The 17,776-nt window shown below is 35.9% G+C and overlaps 1 protein-coding gene across 1 annotated transcript in view; it reads left to right on the top strand.

The window, feature by feature from the left end:
• Positions 1-17,776, top strand: part of SOX6 (SRY-box transcription factor 6) — a 445,733-nt gene that overhangs the window by 74,361 nt on the left and 353,596 nt on the right. The gene's annotated exons all lie outside the window — the stretch shown is intronic.

Genomic DNA, 17,776 nt, shown 5'->3' with positions numbered 1-17,776 from the left:
TCCCAACCACTGCACCACCAGGGAAGCCCCGGGAAGCCCCAATCAGTGATCTTTGATGTTACTATTAGAATTGTTTTGGGACACCACAAATTGTGCCCATATAAAAGGGTGAACTTAATAATGTTGTGTGTGTTCTGACTGCTCCACTCACTGGCCATCCCCCCATCTCTCTCCCTCTCCTAGGGCTTCCCTATTCCCTGAGACACAGCAATACTGAAATCAGGCAGTTAATAACCCTACAGTGTCCTCTACATGGGAAGAATTGCATGTCTCTCACTTTAAATCAAAAGGTAGAAATTATTAAGCTTAGTGAGGAAGGCATGTTGAAAGGCAAGATAGGCTGAAAGGTAGGCCTCTTGTACTAAACAGTTAGCCAGGTTGTGAATGTGAAGGAAAAGTACTTGAAGGAAATTTAAAGTGCTACTCCAGTGAGCACACAAATGATAAGAAAGCAAAACAGTCTTATTGCTGATATAGAGAAACTTTTAGTGGTCTGGATAGACTATCAAACCAGCCACAAAATTCCCTTAAGGTAAAGTCTAAAATTCCCTTAAGCTAAAGCAAGGCCCTACTTCTCTTTAATTCTATGAAGACTGAGAGAAGTGAGGAAGCTGCAGAAGAAAATTTGAAGTTAGCAGAGGTTGGTTCATGAGGTTTAAGAAGCCATCTTCATAACATAAAAGTGCAAGGTGAAGCAGCAAGTGCTGGTGTAGAAGCTGAGCAAGTTATCCAGAATATGTAGCTAAGATAAATTTTAAAGGTAGCTACACTAAACAACAGATTTTCAATGTAGGTAAAACAGCCTTATTTTGGAAGAAGATGCCATCTAGATCTTTCATAGCTAAAGAGGAGAAGTCTATGAATGCCTGACTTCAAAGCTCCAAAGACAGAGCTAATGCAGCTGGTGAATTGAAGTTGAAGCCAATGCTCATTTACCATTCTGAAAATCCTAGGGCCCTTAAGGATTATGCTAAATCTATTCTGCCTGTGCTCTATAAATGGAAGAACAAAGCCTGGATGACAGCACGCCTGTTTACAGCATGGTTTACTGAATATTTTAAGCCCATTGTTGAGACCTACTGCTCAGAAAAAAGATTCTTTTCAAAATATTACTGCTTACTGACAATGTACCTAGTCACCCAAGAGCTCTGATGAAGATGTCCAATGAAATTAATGTTGTTTTCATGCCTGCTAACACAGCATTCAATCTGCAGCCCATGGCTCAAGGAGTAATGTCAACTTTCAAGTCATTATTTAAGAAATACATTTTGTAAGACTACAGCTGCCATAGATAGTGATTCCTCTGATGGATCTGGGCAAAGTAAATTGAAAACCTTCTGGAAATGATTTACCATTCTAGATGCCTTTAAGAACATTCATGATTCATGGGAAGAGGTCAAAATATCAACATTAATAGGAGTTTGGAATAAATTGATTCCAATCCTCGTGGGTGACTTTGAGAGGTTCAAGACTTCAGTAGAGGAAGTAACTGCAGATGTGGTAGAAATAGCAAGAGAACTAGAATTAGAAGTGGAGCTTAAAGATATGACTGAATTGCTGCAGTCTCATGGTAAAACCTTAATGAGGAGTTGCTACTTATGGGTGAACAAAGAAAATGGTTTCTTGAGATGGAATCTACTCCTGGTGAAGATCCTGTGAAGCTTGTTAAAATGACAACAGAGGCTTTAGAATATTACATGAAATTAGTTGATAAAGTAGCAATAGGCTTTGAGAGGATTGACTCCAATTTTGCAAAAAGTTCTATTGTGGGTGAAATGTTATCAAACAACATTGCATGCTACAGAGAAATCCTTCATGAAAGAAAGAGTCAATTGATGCGACAAACTTAATTGTTGCCTTATTTTAAGAAATCACTACAGCTACCCAAACCTTCATCAATCACCACCCTGATCAGTCAGCAGCCATCAACATTGAGGCAAGACTCTCCAACAGCAAAAAGGTTATGAATTGCTGAAGGCTAGATGATGGTTAACGTTTTTCAGCAATAAAGTATTTTTAATTGAGATATGTACTTTTTTTAGACAGAATGCTATTGCACACTTAATAGACTACAGTGTAGTGTAAACAACTTTTAAATGCATTGGGGGAACTTCCCTGGCAGTCCAGTGGTTAAGACTTTGCCTTCCAATGCAGGCCATGTGGGTTCGATCCCTAGTCAGGGAGCTACGATCCCACAAGCCTCACAGCCAAAAACCCAAAACATAAAACAGAAGCAATATTGTAACAAATTCAATAAAGACTTTAAAAATGGTCCACATCAAAAATAAATAAATGCATAGGGAAAAATTTGTGTGACTTGCCTTATGGTGATTTTCACTTTATTACAGTGGTCTGGAACTAAACCCACACTATCTCCAAAGTATGGCTTTATCGTTAAAACCCAAAGCAATATACAGATTCAGTGCAATCCCCATCAAAATTCCATTGGCATATTTCACAGAACTAGATCAAACAATTCTAAAATTTGTATGGAACCACAAAAGATCCCAAATAGCCAAACAATCTTGAGAAAGAAGAACAAAGCTGGAGGTATTAACTCCCTGATTTCAAATTACACTGCAAAGCTACAGTAGTCAAAACAGTATTGTACTGGCACAAAAACAGATACACAAATCAATGGAGCAGAACTGAGAAACCAGAAATAAATCTACACATATATGTACTATTTTATGACAAAAGAGCAAAGAACATACAATGGATAAAGGATTGTCTTTTCAATAAATGGGGTTGGAAAAGCTGGACAGCTACATGCAAAAGAATGAAACTAGGCCACTGTCTTACACCATACACAAAAATTAACGAAAAATACATTAAAGCCTTGAATGTAAGACCTGAAACCATAAAATTCCTAGAAGAAAACATAGGTGATAATCTCATTGACATCAGTCTTAGTGATTTTTTTGTGGTTCTGACTTCAAAGGCAAGGGAAACAAAAGCACAAATAAAAAAATGGAACTACATCAAATTAAAAAGCTTCTGAAGAGTGAAGGAAAACATCATCAAAATGAAAAAGCAACCTACTGAATGGGAGAAGATATTTGCAAATCATACAGCTGATAAGGGGTTAATATCCAAAGTATATAAAGAACTCATACAAACAACCTGATCAAAAAATGGGCAGAGGATCTGAATAAGCATTTTTCTAAAGAAGACATGCAGATGGCCAACAGGGACATGAAAAGATGTTCAGCAGGGCTTCCCTGGTGGCGCAGTGGTTGAGAGTCCGCCTGCCGATGCAGGGGACGCGGGTTAGTGCCCCGGTCCGGGAAGATCCCACGTGCCGCGGAGTGGCTAGGCCCGTGAGCCATGGCCGCTGAGCCTGCACGTCTGGAGCCTGTGCTCCGGAACGGGAGAGGCCACAACAGTAAGAGGCCCGCGTACTGGAAAATAAAAAAAAAAAAAATGTTCAACATCACTAATTATTTAAAAAAAATGTTATTGGAGTATAGTTGATTTACAATGTTGTGTTACTTTCTGCTGTACAGCAAAGTGAATCATTTATACATATACATATATCCAGTCGTTCTTAGATTCTTTTCACGTATAGGTCATTACAGAGTATTGAGTAGAGTTCCCTGTGCTATACAGTAGGTCCTTTAATTATCTGTTTTATATAGAGTAGTGTGTATATGTCAATTCCAATCTCCCAATTTATCCCTCCCTCCCCTTCCCCCTGATAACTATAAGATTGTTTTCTACCTGTGTAACTCTATTTCTGTTTTGTAAATAAGTTCATTTGTACCATTTTAAAAGATTCCACATATAAGCAATATCATACGATATTTGTCCTCTGTCTGAGTTACTTCACTCAGTATGACAATCTCTAGGTCCATCCATGTTGCTGCAAATGGCATTATTTCGTTCTTTTTTATGACTGAGTAATATTCCATTGTATATATGTACCACATCTTGTTTATTCATTCCTCTGTCGATGGACATTTAGGTTGCTTCCATGTCTTGGCTATTGTAAATACTGCTGCAATGAACATTGGGGTATATGTATCTTTTCGAATTATGGTTTTCTCCGGATATATGCCCAGGAGTGAGATTGCTGAATCATATGGTAGCTCTAGTTTTAGTTTTTTGAGGAACTTCCATACTGTTTTCCATAGTGGCTGTACCAGTTTACATTCCCACCAACAGTGTAGAAGGGTTCTCTTTTCTCCACACCCTCTCCAGCATTTACTGTTTGTAGTTTTTTTGATGATGGCCATTCTGACTGGTGTGAGGTGATGTATCATTATAGTTCTGATTTGCGTTTCTCTAATAATTAGTGATGCTGAGCATCTTTTCATGTGCTTTTTGGCCATCTGTATGTCTTCTTTGGAGAAATGTCTATTTAGATCTTCTGCCTATTTTTTGATTGGATTTTTTGTTTTGATGGTACTAAGCCTCATGAGCTGTTTGTAAATTTTGGAGACTAATCCCTTGTTGGTCACATCATTTGCAAATATTTTCTCCCATTCTGTGGGTTGTCTTTTCAATATCACTGATTATTAAGGAAATGCAGATCAAAACCACAATGAGATACCACTCATTGTGATATGAGATACCACTTTATACCTCGTAGAACGGCTATGATTAAAAAGATAATAAATAACTCATGTTGGAGAGGATATGGAGAAAAGGGATCCATTGTACACTCTTAGTGGGACTATAAGTTTCTGCAGCCACTATGCAAAACAGTATGGAGATTTCTCAAGAATTTAAGAATAGAGCTATTATATGACCCAGCTATTCCACTTTTGGATATTTTATTCAAAAAACAGAAAACACTAATTTGAGGAGTTATAAACGCCCCTATGTTCATTACAGCATTATTTACAATAGCCAAGATGTGGAAATAATATTATAACCTGTGTCCATCAATGGATGAATGGATAAAGAAGATGTGATACACACACACACACACACACACACACAAAATGGAATACAGCCATAAAAAAGAATTATATCCTGCCATTTACAACAACATGGAAGGACGTTGAGGGTATTATGCTAAGTGAAATAAGTCAAACAGAGAAAGACAAATACCTATGTTTTCACTCATATGTGGAATCTAAAAAAAAAAAAAAACAACCAAATAAAAATAAACAAAAAAAAAACCTCATAAACACAGAGAACAGATCAGTAGTTACCAGAGGGGAAGCAGGTTGAGGGGGTGGGTAAAATGGGTGAAGCAAGTCAACTGTATAGTGATTGATGGTAACTAGACTTGTGGTGGTTATCACTCTGCAGTCTAAACAAATGTTGAATTATAATGCTATGTACCTGAAACATTAAAAAAGATTGGGTGGTATTTAAAAGAGGGATCAGAGGGAAATTACATTGCTCAAAGCTGGATTTTCTGTGAAATTTTGCTGATGTCAACATGAGCATGGATAAACAGGTTTGAAAATATTCTATAATCTATGAAAATGTATAAAGTGGAGTCCTTGGATATGAGTTTTTAATGTTAATGATAATAAGAAAAAATATAACTAGCTATTAAATGAGAAGAAAGAGGGATTTTGATCTAGATTAAAAGAGACTTAAGAGTATAACCAAATATAAACCATGAACTTTGATTGGATTCAGTTTTGAAAAAAAATATTTAGGGACAACTGTGGAAAGTTTAATATGGGTTGTATATTAGATGCCTTAAAAGAATTATTATTCATTTTCTTAGGTATGATAATCATATTGTGGTTATGTGGGAGAATATCCTTATTTTCTGCAGATACATGCTAAGGTATTTAGGGGTAAGATGGCATGTGATGTCAATAATGTGCTCTAAAATGTTCGAGCAATATAATTAGATAGATAGATACATACATACATATATACATAGAGCAATATGACAAAATGTTAATAATTGTCAATCAGCCTAGCTGATCATTATAATAGTATTCGTTATATTATTCTTTCTAGTTTTCTGAATGTTTAAAACTTTTTTCCTATTAAATTTAGAATGCCCATGTGGTAAAAAATGAAAGATTTGACCTATAATCATCAAGCCTCTTGCTAGTTCTTACTTTCTTGGTTTCAAAGTTAAAATTGTTTTAGCAAATTCAGTCTAGCCTGGTAGTGTTGTTTAGGTTGAACATCATATGGTAGTTTGAATAATAATGAATTTCCAGATGAAAGTAACTGGCTGGAGTTGGTAGGCACATGAATCAGCTAATAGCTGAACCTTGATAGAATGTTACTTCATGTGTTGGGGAATTCACTTATTAGGCCTGCCTGTCTTAAAGCTCTTCTTACTGTTCCATTACCAAAAAGTTATAAGGTATTCTTATCTCTGTGGCTATCTGTTCCATGGTATTAGATCTTTAAAGTATAATATCTCTAAGGCTGTGATAGTGTGCCTTAATTCTTTGTTGTTTAGACAATATTGAGTACATTCAGTTCAGGGCACTACTCTTTGAGAGGGAGAAACAAATTGGAACATACTCAGGGGATAATGAGCAGGATGGCTGAACCATGTCTTTCCTATGAGAAAGAAATCAAGGAAACAGAGATGTTTTGCCTAGAAAAAGAGAAGATACAAGGGTAATATAGTAGCAGTGTGTGTGTACTGAAAGTGCTGCACTTTTGAATATTCCCATGGAATGAAAGGAACTATACGTTGAAAGAATAGGATTCATATTCCTATGAATAAGAATGTTTGACAACCCTTCAAAGATGGAATGGACTGCTTTGGGAGGTGCTAAATCTTCTATTCGTGTTAGTTCAAGGAGAGAACAAAAAGTCACTTGTCATGGGTATTGTAATGGCCACCATCACTACCACCACCACTACCACCACCATTTAATGATCACTTTTTATTCTAAGTATTTTATTTTTATTAATTCATTAAATTTTCATAACAACCTTATGATAGGTTCTATACTGCTATTATTATCAATACCATTTTATAGATGAGGAAATTAAGGCACAGAGAGGTTAACTAACTCTGGGGCTATATGAGGGGTGGATGGAAAACTGGGATTTAACTAGAAAATTTGGCTCAGAGAGCCTGTACTTTGTTTACTATTACACTACCTTGTCTTGTACAAGGGCATCAACAACTAGATGGGGATGAGCAATTGGATTTTTAAGGACCTTTGAATCTTGAGATTTTGATTCTGTATTCTGATAGTGTATAGATGATGCAAGGCTTTTCTATGTGTTTGTCTTGACAAGTTTGGGGACTTCTAATTTTTTTTTTCTATATTTACTCCATATGCTATATTTACATCCATTTATTAAATATCAAGGAATGAGGCTATTTATAAAACTTTTGGTATTGTAATTATTTTCTTTGAATCAAAATAACATTTTAAAAACACTATTTTTTTCTTATAAGATTTTAGGAATCATGACACTAGCAAATATTGGTAACAAATCTATATTCTGACACATCATGCATGAATATATTTATTGTTATTGAATATTATAGTAATAGTGTAGAATGGCAAATTCGCGAATGCTACGTAAATCTCATATTATACCAAATATCAGTTTTAATAAAAGAGAAAAAGAACATACTTTGTTTTACTGTTAGAGCTAATGATAATGTTTGTCAGGAATAATCTGTTGGTAATTGGAACCAAATTCAGTATTTTCATTTATGTAAGCTTCTTTAAACTGATGCTTTTCCATAAGATATGTCACGTTAGAGAAAAACATACTTTTTCCTCTGAGAAAGAACCTATAAATGTTAGCAGTTTAGTTTTGAGCACATTAAAAAAGTTAGATTTCTTTTGTTAGCAAGAAATTATTGGAACCTAGACTAAGTAAAGCTTTTTTTTTTTTTTTTTGTCATCAGCTACCCAATAGCACTGCGGTAGAATACCTCTTATACAGCACAGTTGGCAGGTATTTTGGGTTCATCAAAAAAAAAGTTGTTTAAATTGGGAATCAGAAGAAAGCAGTACATATATAGTAGATATGTAATATAACTCAATATAATGTATTGGATATACATGTATATGTGTAATTTATGTAATATAACTTGAAAACTTAAAATATATATTTATTATTTAATTTATTTTTGGCTGCGTTGGGTCTCAGTTGCAGCACGTGGGATCTTCGTTGAGGCATGCGGTATCTTTCCTTGTGGCACAGGGGCTTCTCTCTAGTTGCGGCGTGCAGGTTGTGGCACGTGGGTTCCAGAGTGCGTGGGCTCTGTAGTTTGCAGCATGCCGGCTCTCTCGTTGAGGTGCGCTAACTCAGTATTTGTGGTGCGCGGGCTTAGTTGCCCTGCGGCATGTGGGATCTTAGTTCCCTGACCAAGGATCGAACCTGGGTCCCCTGCATTGTAAGGCGGATTCTTTACCACTGGACCACCAAGGAAGTCCCTTAAAACATATAAATGCAATACATACCAAGATAGGTGGAGCCATCTGTCTTGGCAGAGAAGACTGACATGGTTGATTTGCCTGTACATGGTGGTTTAAAAAAAACAGAAGCAACTTTTAGTTGGTTTTATTATCGTTTTTAATTTCTTTACAGACACTGCATCCCTTTAATTCCCTCCAGTCAAAGACTACCAGGAACATACCCATAGTTGAGCAAATTGGGTTTATTACGCATTGCAGTAGGGAGAACTCACACCGTAGAGAACCATGGAGTGTCTCAGAAAGAGAATATTCAAAAGAACTTTTTTTAGGATTTGGGCTTTGTTTGAGTGATTTGGGGTAGGGTCTGAGGAAACAGAGATTTGCCATAGATTGGGGGCTATCACAAATCAGGGACAAATCTGTGATTGGATATCTCAATAAATCTTATTATAGGGAGGGCAGACTAAAGTAAGGATAAAGCTGTAACTGGAGAGACAGTATAACTAAAATGGAAAACAAAGCAAAACAAAAATGACAACATATAAGGCAATAAGAATGAACACACTTAATTCAGCCTTGCTAATAGGTAGAGGAAAGGGTAAGAGAGGATAATACTCTGTCTCTGCAATTTCATTGGTGGCAGGTAGGGAAGTTGATCATGCCGCTGCTTAGAGAAGCCATTTCCACTCATTTCTCCCACTGCAATGGCTTCCACCTGCACGTGGGTTTCAACTCTATTATGCAGGGCAAGATTGCATTCCTGACCCATAGTCTCTGCCTGTCTTAATTTCTGACATCTTATCTGACTTTTGCAACCCCAGTCTCTCCTCTGCTTGCAGTATGGCTGCCCATTCTCATTCCTGGTCAAGGTGCAGGTGGAAACCCAGCTAAATTAGAGCTGTAGTATACTGTAGCTGCTCCTGGACAGAGTGGAGATAATCCATATGGAGTTAGGTTAAGTGAGAATTGATAGTGTCCCTAGATGAAGCTAATTACAAATGTTGAGGTTATTGGAGCTTTGTGAGGGGCCAGATCTTAGTGGAATTAGTTGGGGATGCCTTTAAAAAGAAGGTGATTTTGAGCATTGATATTGAAGAGAGTAATATAGTTCAGTATTTATTATTCCACTTAGATGAGTGAGTATAAATAAAAACCTAAAAATGGTGCCAGTGATTATCATGACTCTATTTTCAGAATTGAAAATTGAAACCAAAGATAATTGGACAAAGGACATTTTAATTTAATAATAAGTGTAGGTATCATTTATTGAGTACTCAGGTGATGGGCACTCCCCTAAGTGCTTTATACATTATTCATTTCTCACAGCAACTATTTGAGCATATAATTATAACTCCATCCTATAAAGAGGCATAGTCTAACTCCCATCTCCTTGACTATGGGTCAGCCTTGGTGACTTACTATTGAATAGATTGCATTGACAGTTATAGGGCATGACTTCCCAGACTAGGTTAGAAAAAGTGATATAACTTTCTTCTGGCTCTTTTGGGGGCATACACCTTTGGAGGCCTGAACTACCATGTAAGAAGTCCAGCTAGTCTGAAGCAATGTGCTGGAGAGAAAAGATCATGTAGAGAGACCACATCGAGGAATATGTCCAAGGAACCCCAGGTTTCAACCCCAAGCTCTTAAAGTGTTCACATCTGTGAAAAAAGAAGCCTTTGAGATGACTCCAACCTTAGGCACTGACTTAAGGGCAAGCTCATGAGGAACCTTGAGACAGAACCACCCAGCCCAGATGCTCCTGAATTCCTGACCCACGGAAACCACTGAAGATAATAAATCATTATTGTCGTTTTAAGCACAAAGTTTTAGGGTGATTTTTATACAGTAGATAACTAATGTAATGTATCTTGGTAATTGTTGGATTAGGGTTAATAACAGTGGAATTCCTGTCTCAAAAGTAGGTAAAGCTCCTCTCTGGAAATGTAAGGTAAGAAAAGATTTAGAAGGTACGTGTTATTGAAATTATGGCATCTTTTACTGTTGAAAGTGATTTTAGTATAGCCCTATGGAATGGAAAAAACACTGGATTGGGTGTCAGAAGACCTACATTCAGAGTTTAGCTCTGCCAGTTTTACCTGTGTGACAGGTAAAATACTTACTTAAATATAAATATATACTTAATACTTACTTAAAAATATGGGGAAAACCACATAACCTTCTGAATGTTACTTTTCTTCACGCTAAAACAAACTTCGGTATTCAGTTCTTGGCAACACATTTTTAGAACAACATCTAGAGACTGGAGTGTATCAGAGGAGAATGACGAAGGGTCTGGAAACCATGTCAAATGGTAAATAGGTGTTGAAACTGAAGGAGTTTCACCTAGAAAAGGACTGTTAACCTAATCCCTCCCTTAAGATACTTCGAACAACTTTAACAAGGAATAGGAAATAAATTGATTTTGTGTGTCTTTTGAGGGCAAACAGGAAACTATGGGTGATAATGATAAGGATCTAGATTTTAGCTGATCAAGGATTCCCTTTTAAATAATTAGAGTTATCAGAAAATATTATTTGTGAGTCCTCAGATGCAGATATACCAAGGAAAGAAAGCTTGGTTACTTTTTCTGATTTCAATATAGGGAAACTATAATATACTAACTCTCTAGATATGTTCAATAAGGCCAAACTCTATTCTCTTAAATTATTTTTATTGTGTTGGCCAAAAGGTTCGTTCGCTTTTTTCCATAAGATGATTCTAGTAGCACTTAGTTGTCTTTACCTTCATTCAAAACAATTTTGTTAGATTGTATGTGACAGCTGTCATATCAGCGTGCATTAAAAAAAAGACATCAAAATTGGTGAATTTTTGTGTAGCCATTTTAATATTAAAGATGGAAGAAAAATGCAACATTTTCGGCATATTATGTTTTATTATTTAAAGAAAGGTAAAAACGGAGCTGAAATGCAAAAAAGATTTGTGCAGTGTATGGAGAAGGTGCTGCGACTGATAGAACGTCTCAAAAGTGGTTTGCGAAGTTTCATGCTGGAGATTTCACACTGGATGGTGCTCCATGGTCGGGTAGACTAGTTGAAGTTGATAGTGATCAAATCAAGACATTAATTGAGAACAGTCAACGTTATACCATGCGGGAGATAGCAACATACTCAAAATATCCAAATCAAGCGTTGAAAATCATTTGCACCAGCTTGGTTATGTTAATCGCTTTGATGTTTGGACTTCACATACGCGAAAAAAACCTTCTTGACTGTATTCCCGCATGCGATTCTCTACTTAAACGTAATGAAAACATTCCGTTTTTAAAACAAATTATGATGGGCAGTGAAAAGTGGTTACTGTACGATCATGTGGAACAGAAGATATCATGGGGCAAGGAAAATGAACCACCATCAACCACACCAAAGGCCGGTCTTCATCCAAAGAAGGTGATGTTGTGTATATGGTGGGATTGGAAAGGAGTCCTCTATTATGAGCTCCTTCTGGAAAACCAAACGATTAATACCAGCAGGTACTGCTTCTGGTTAGACCAACTGAAAGTAGCACTTGACGAAAAGCATCCGGAATTAGTCAACAGAAAATACATAATCTTCTATCAGGATAACGCAAGACCGCATGTTTCTTTGATGACCAGGCAAAACCTGTTACAGCTTGACTGGGATGTTCTGATTCATCTGCCATATTCACCAGACATTGCACCTTCAGGTTTCCATTTATTTAGATCTTTACAAAATTCTCCTAATGGAAAAAATTTCAATTCCCTGGAAGACTGTAAAAGACACCTGGAACAGTTCTTTGCTCAAAAAGATAAAAAGTTTTGGGAAGATGGAATTATGAAATTGCCTGGAAAAATGGCAGAAGGTAGTGGAGCAAAAGGGTGAATACGTTGTTCAATAAAGTTCTTGGTGAAAAGGAAAAATGTGTATTTTTACTTAAAAACCAAAGATACTCTTTGGCCCACCCAATATATTTCCTCTAAGCGTCTCTTTATAAAATGATTTTTGTTCTTCCTTATTACATAAGCAATATGTTCATCAGTGTTTATCAGTGATAAATTAGAAAACACAGATAAGCAAAAAAAGGAAAGAAATTACCAATAATCTCATAACCATTTATAAATCACTATAAATATTTTGGTGTATATCTTCTAAGATTTTGTTTTTGTGGCCATATTTACCCTTATGCACACATGTAACAAAATTGAAGTTATATACTAAAATACTATGATATATCCTTTTCTCCATTTGATACCTCTTCCCTTGTAAATAAATTATTCTACAACTTTTTTTGGTATTCATATTCAACCTTGAAAATAGTATTTATTTTCTGATTAAAAGTATTACTTATGATAGAACATTTGCAAAATATATGTAACTTCAAAAAGAAAATATAAAACTACCTATTATTTCAAGACTCAGAGGACCATTAACATTTTGTTGGAAATTCTTTCTTTTCTTCTGTACATAATTTAAAAAAATATATATATATTAGTGTTTCTCACTAACACACTTTTTACTAGTAATATGAATAGTCCCACGTCACTAAATTTTCTGCAAAAATATGATTTTCAATGATTTCAAATTATTCCACCATATGGATAAAACCATAATGCCCTCAAATAATCCCTACTATTGGAAATACAAATTGCCTCTAATTATTCATCACTATAAACAACACTATATTCAACATATATAATATTGTTTTTAATGGCCATGTGGTATCCCATTGTGTAGCTATATCATCTTTTATTGAATGAATCCCTTATTTTTTAATATCTCAGTTGTTAACGTTTTGCTTAAATAAGCAATTCTGTCATTGCTAGAGCGAATCTTTACCCTTAGCCTTAATCATCCAACAACGTGACTTTTTTTTTTTTTTTTTGATGTTTTGGAGGTATATAGAAGCAGCATAAGACATGAGGTATATAGAAGAAGCATAAGTTAGAAGCTAAAATTTAGTTGCAAATATGACTAAAACATGCAAAATAGTAACGAATAGTTTAGTATATTATTGCATGGTTCTGATTGCTTCAATGTGTAGTTCAGGGGATAGGAGGATAGTGAGGCCCAGAATAGTCAGGGAGGACTTTAAGGATGAAATGCAGTTTGAGCTGAGCTTTGAAGAGTGGGTTGAGTTCATAGTCAAAGAGAATGTAGTACATTCTAGGGGAAAGGAACAAGACTTGCAAAGGCTCAAAAATTTGATTATGTTTGCTATATTCACAGTACCATGAGAAGGCTATTTGAGTTTAATGTTATTTAATGCCACTGCTGAGCAATCAGTTTTTCATAACTTCTGAAAAATCTGAACAATATTTATTTTAATCTGTTTTTTCAATTTTATTGAGAAATAATTGACATAACATTGTATTAAAGATATAAAATATAATGTATATATTGTGAAAGAATTACCACAATAAGTTTACTTAACATCCATCACTTCACACACGTTTTGTTTTTAATATTTACTTCTCTATCCCTTCATATATGGAAACATCTTAATTATATATATATATATATTTTTTTTTTTTTTTTTTTGCGGTACGCTGGCCTCTCACCGTTGTGGCCTCTTCCGTTGCGGAGCACAGGCTCCGGACGCGCAGGCTCAGCGGCCATGGCTCACGGGCCCAGCTGCTCCGCGGCATGTGGGATCTTCCCGGACCGGGGCACAAACCCGCGTCCCCTGCATCGGCAGGCGGACTCTCAACCACTGGGCCACCAGGGAAGCCCTATATATTCTTAATTTGTGAAAATTGCTTGTATTTTCTAGAAACTTTGCCTAATGATTTTTTTTTGTACTACTGTATGCTTTTTCAGTCACCTACATATAATTTTTGTACTGTTTAATTAATTGCCAGTGAAATGCTCCTTAGATAATCTGAATCAATATCACTTTAGTCCTTTTATTGGTACTAGGATCCTTTTAAATAGTATTTTGAAATTTTCTTCACTGTTAGGGAGGACTCTGAAGTTAAGGGTTAAGAGAAAACAAACTTATAAGTTTCCTTTGAATAAACTAATGCTTACTCAGTGCCCCATATGCTTTTCTTTTTGTGATGTTCATGTGTTCTGTCATGTTATACACTGGTTGTTTTCACAAGAAAGATCAAAAGAAGAGAAATAATCTCCTTTATGTTACTTTTTAAAATCACAACTAACCAGACTTCTTTAAAATGTTCATAATTATATCCACATTATAACATTAAGGCAAAGCACATTCATTTCATTACCTTCTCACGGAATCAGTGTTTCTGAAAGTGGGGTGCATCAGAATCACTTGGGATGTTTATTAAACTTCATATTCCTGCGCCCCACTCTTTGGGGTATGGGAAGAGGTAAGGGAATCTGTATTTTAACATACTTGCCAGGGAATTCAATACCTTAAAGTTGGAGAAGCACTGCTTTAGTCAAATGTTGTCTCAAACCTCTCCACAGCTGTGCTGCAGTGTCATGCATCAAAACTTGATAGATATTATCACTGTTCATCTTGCCTCAATTGTTAGTTCATAGGACCAGTTTTGTTTTTAGGAAATTAAAGAATAAGTTGAGCTTTTTTTTTCTGTAAGAAAACTTACTTAAAAATTACCTAGCTCCCTAGAACAAAAACTAGAGATTCTTTGTCAAATTTCTTTTTCTGATTTGGCATTACTGCCTTTTATCTAACAGTAATCTCTTCATTGTATCGATAGATGTTTGGATTTATGTGCCCCTTTGTTCAGATGAATTGACTATAGACCCCCATTCATGAGAGGTCCGTATGTCTTTTTTTTTTTTTTTTTTTTTTGCGGTATGCGGGCCTCTCACCATTGTGGCCTCTCCCGTTGCAGAGCACAGGCTCTGGACGCGCAGGCTCAGTGGCCGTGGCTCATGGGCCCAGCCGCTCCGTGGCATGTGGGATCTTCCTGGACCGGGGCACGAACCCGTGTCCCCTGCATTGGCAGGCGGACTCTCAACCACTGTGCCACCAGGGAAGCCCCCCATATGTCTTAAGTTTTAGAAAGTTAAAAAGTGAAGACCATAAATGGTAAATTTTGCCCCTTTCCATTGTTTATAAGATAGTATGACTTAAGCCATTTATGATTTCATCTTCTGCCCGTGTTGATGCCTTTGTGGCATGTTGCAAGTAGTTCTTGTTGCTTTCTTGGAGAAATCATGACTTACAGCTTCTTGTTCTCTGCTTCTTGGTGGTGTTGAGTGACCTTGCACAGATTATGGGGCTGAAGACAGTGTGGGTCATTGGTGTGGGAACCCATGGTTATTGTCTGTGGTGCAGATGGCAGTGACCACATTCCCATGAGTAAAAAATAAGGAACATAGTCTATCTAACAAGTAAGTGACATGAGTAAATAGACTGAAATTAGTCCTGAGAGAAAAAAATGGTACTGTATGGAGCCTAAATTCTCTAAGGACAACTGTAACTCAGGCTGGAGAGACATTTCTAGCATCTTTCAATTTGAGAGTGGTGGGAAAACTCCTCTTTATTATGGTCAGTGGTGAGTCATTTGTAGGTAACCACTTCCATGTAACTGTTGTTTTAAGTTGATCTTCAATCCCTTAGGTTGAGCCAGAGTTTGTTTTTGATTTACAGGCAATGATAGACAAATTTGCATTTGAAATGAAAGTGATTGAAGCATAATTTATCAAATGGTATTACTGATTCAAAAGCCTAGGTCACATTTCTGATAGGGACACTATTAAGAGCTGAAATTGGCAAACATATCTCTGAGTTTTTTGTTTGCACAAAGTAGAGAATGAACTGGCCATTCCAAGGAGCCATGTATTAACCATGACTGGCATCTAAAAGAAGGGGTTCCTGTGCATCACTCCACAGTTATTGTAAGCAGTAAATGAAATACAACATATTTCCTGGGGAAAGAAAAGATTTAGGGATAAGGTAAAGAGGAGCTCTTTTTCCTGCCCTGCCCATTTATTTTATCCTTTTCAGTTTATTTTAGTGCAAATGTAATGAGCATCTACTCCGTGCTAGGCATTTTGATAACAATGGGATTGTGGAAAAGATTAAGATTTGGCTCATAGTAATTTAAAGCAGCTTTATTGAGATATAATACACATACCATACAATTTGCTCATTTAATGTGTACAATTCAGTGGTTTTTAGTATATTCACAGACTTTACAATACTCAATTTAATTCAAGACATATTTTTTACTAAGCAATTCCTTAGGTCCAGAGGGGGAAAAACCTCTTTGGCTCCATTCCTAGATCTGTTCCTTCCAACAAAATAATAATACCTACCATTTACTAAGCACTGCCTGCTTTGGGCTCAGCACTGTGCCTAGTTGCTCTACAAATGTTAGCTCATTATATGCTACCAATAATTGTGAAAATAAGTTTTATTCCTACTTTGTATACAATGACAATAATACCTAAATATCTAGCATTTACTGAGTACAATTATCTCATTTAATGTATGTGGAAATGTAATTCTCTAGATTCCATTTTCTTTTCATTCCCTTTCCTACCAGTGATTAACTCTGTAAATTTTTCTTTTTTTTAAACGCTGTAACTTTTACCTCATGCTCTTCCTCTAGTTCTTGATGCTTACTGGGCTTTTTTTTTTGTGAAGAAGGAGAGAGATATAGGAGTGATTAAGATTTTTAAGCTTCTGATGAGAACAAAGCCTAGATGCTTTATTTATTTCATACAGTTTTTTATTGGGAGAGAGAATACCCATACACAGACAGATAAGGTGAATGCAAGACTACTGGTGGACTGTGGCCAAAAATGTTTGCTTAAAACTCTCAGTTCCGATTTAAAGAGCTATAAAAGCATTTTCTTTTTATAAACTTTTAGGTGTTTATTATTTTCAATCTAAGATTTGCTTTTTCTCCTTGAAGATGGACCTAACTCTCCTACCAGTTAGCCAACTTCTCTGTAATGTGAAATAATTCTTGTGTAAGTGTTTCTGTAACAAACTTGTCTTCTTGTTAAAAAAAAGAAAAGAACAAATCATTTTTAAATGCCACATGAAAAATGTGTGTGACTATGTGCTAAAGTATCAGGGGTAAGTGTAAGAAATAGAAGGAGGTTTCCATAACTTTGACAGATGTGTAGCTAGAAAACAAACAAACAATTTTCCTCAAACCCCAGCACACAAAAATATTCAGGTTGGCTAACTTTCTGACCCTGATTTAGATATTTTATATATTTTCTGGTGAATAATTAACGTGAATATGGAAGCTAATTTCTCTACTGTTTCTAAATTTAGGGATAATGGGGTTCTTTTTTGATGTACGTATATTTTAGGCTGTGGGAAGAGGGTTGCTAATATAAGTGCCAATTAAAAGAAAAACTTTACCATCCTTATAATTAATAATTGAATCTGAACTATTTTAAATGAAGGGTGTAAATGAGTAAGAAGTTGAAGTGTTCCTTGTAAAATTAAGTTTTTGTAACACTTCGGCTGCTTTTTTTTTTTAAAAAGAAAAAGGTCGAATCTACAATTTCAGG

The sequence above is a fragment of the Delphinus delphis genome, chromosome 8 (assembly GCF_949987515.2).
Source record: "Delphinus delphis chromosome 8, mDelDel1.2, whole genome shotgun sequence".
Classification (NCBI taxonomy): domain Eukaryota; kingdom Metazoa; phylum Chordata; class Mammalia; order Artiodactyla; family Delphinidae; genus Delphinus; species Delphinus delphis.
Note: the sequence above shows the minus strand (reverse complement) of the source record. Positions and strands in the feature narration are given on the sequence as shown.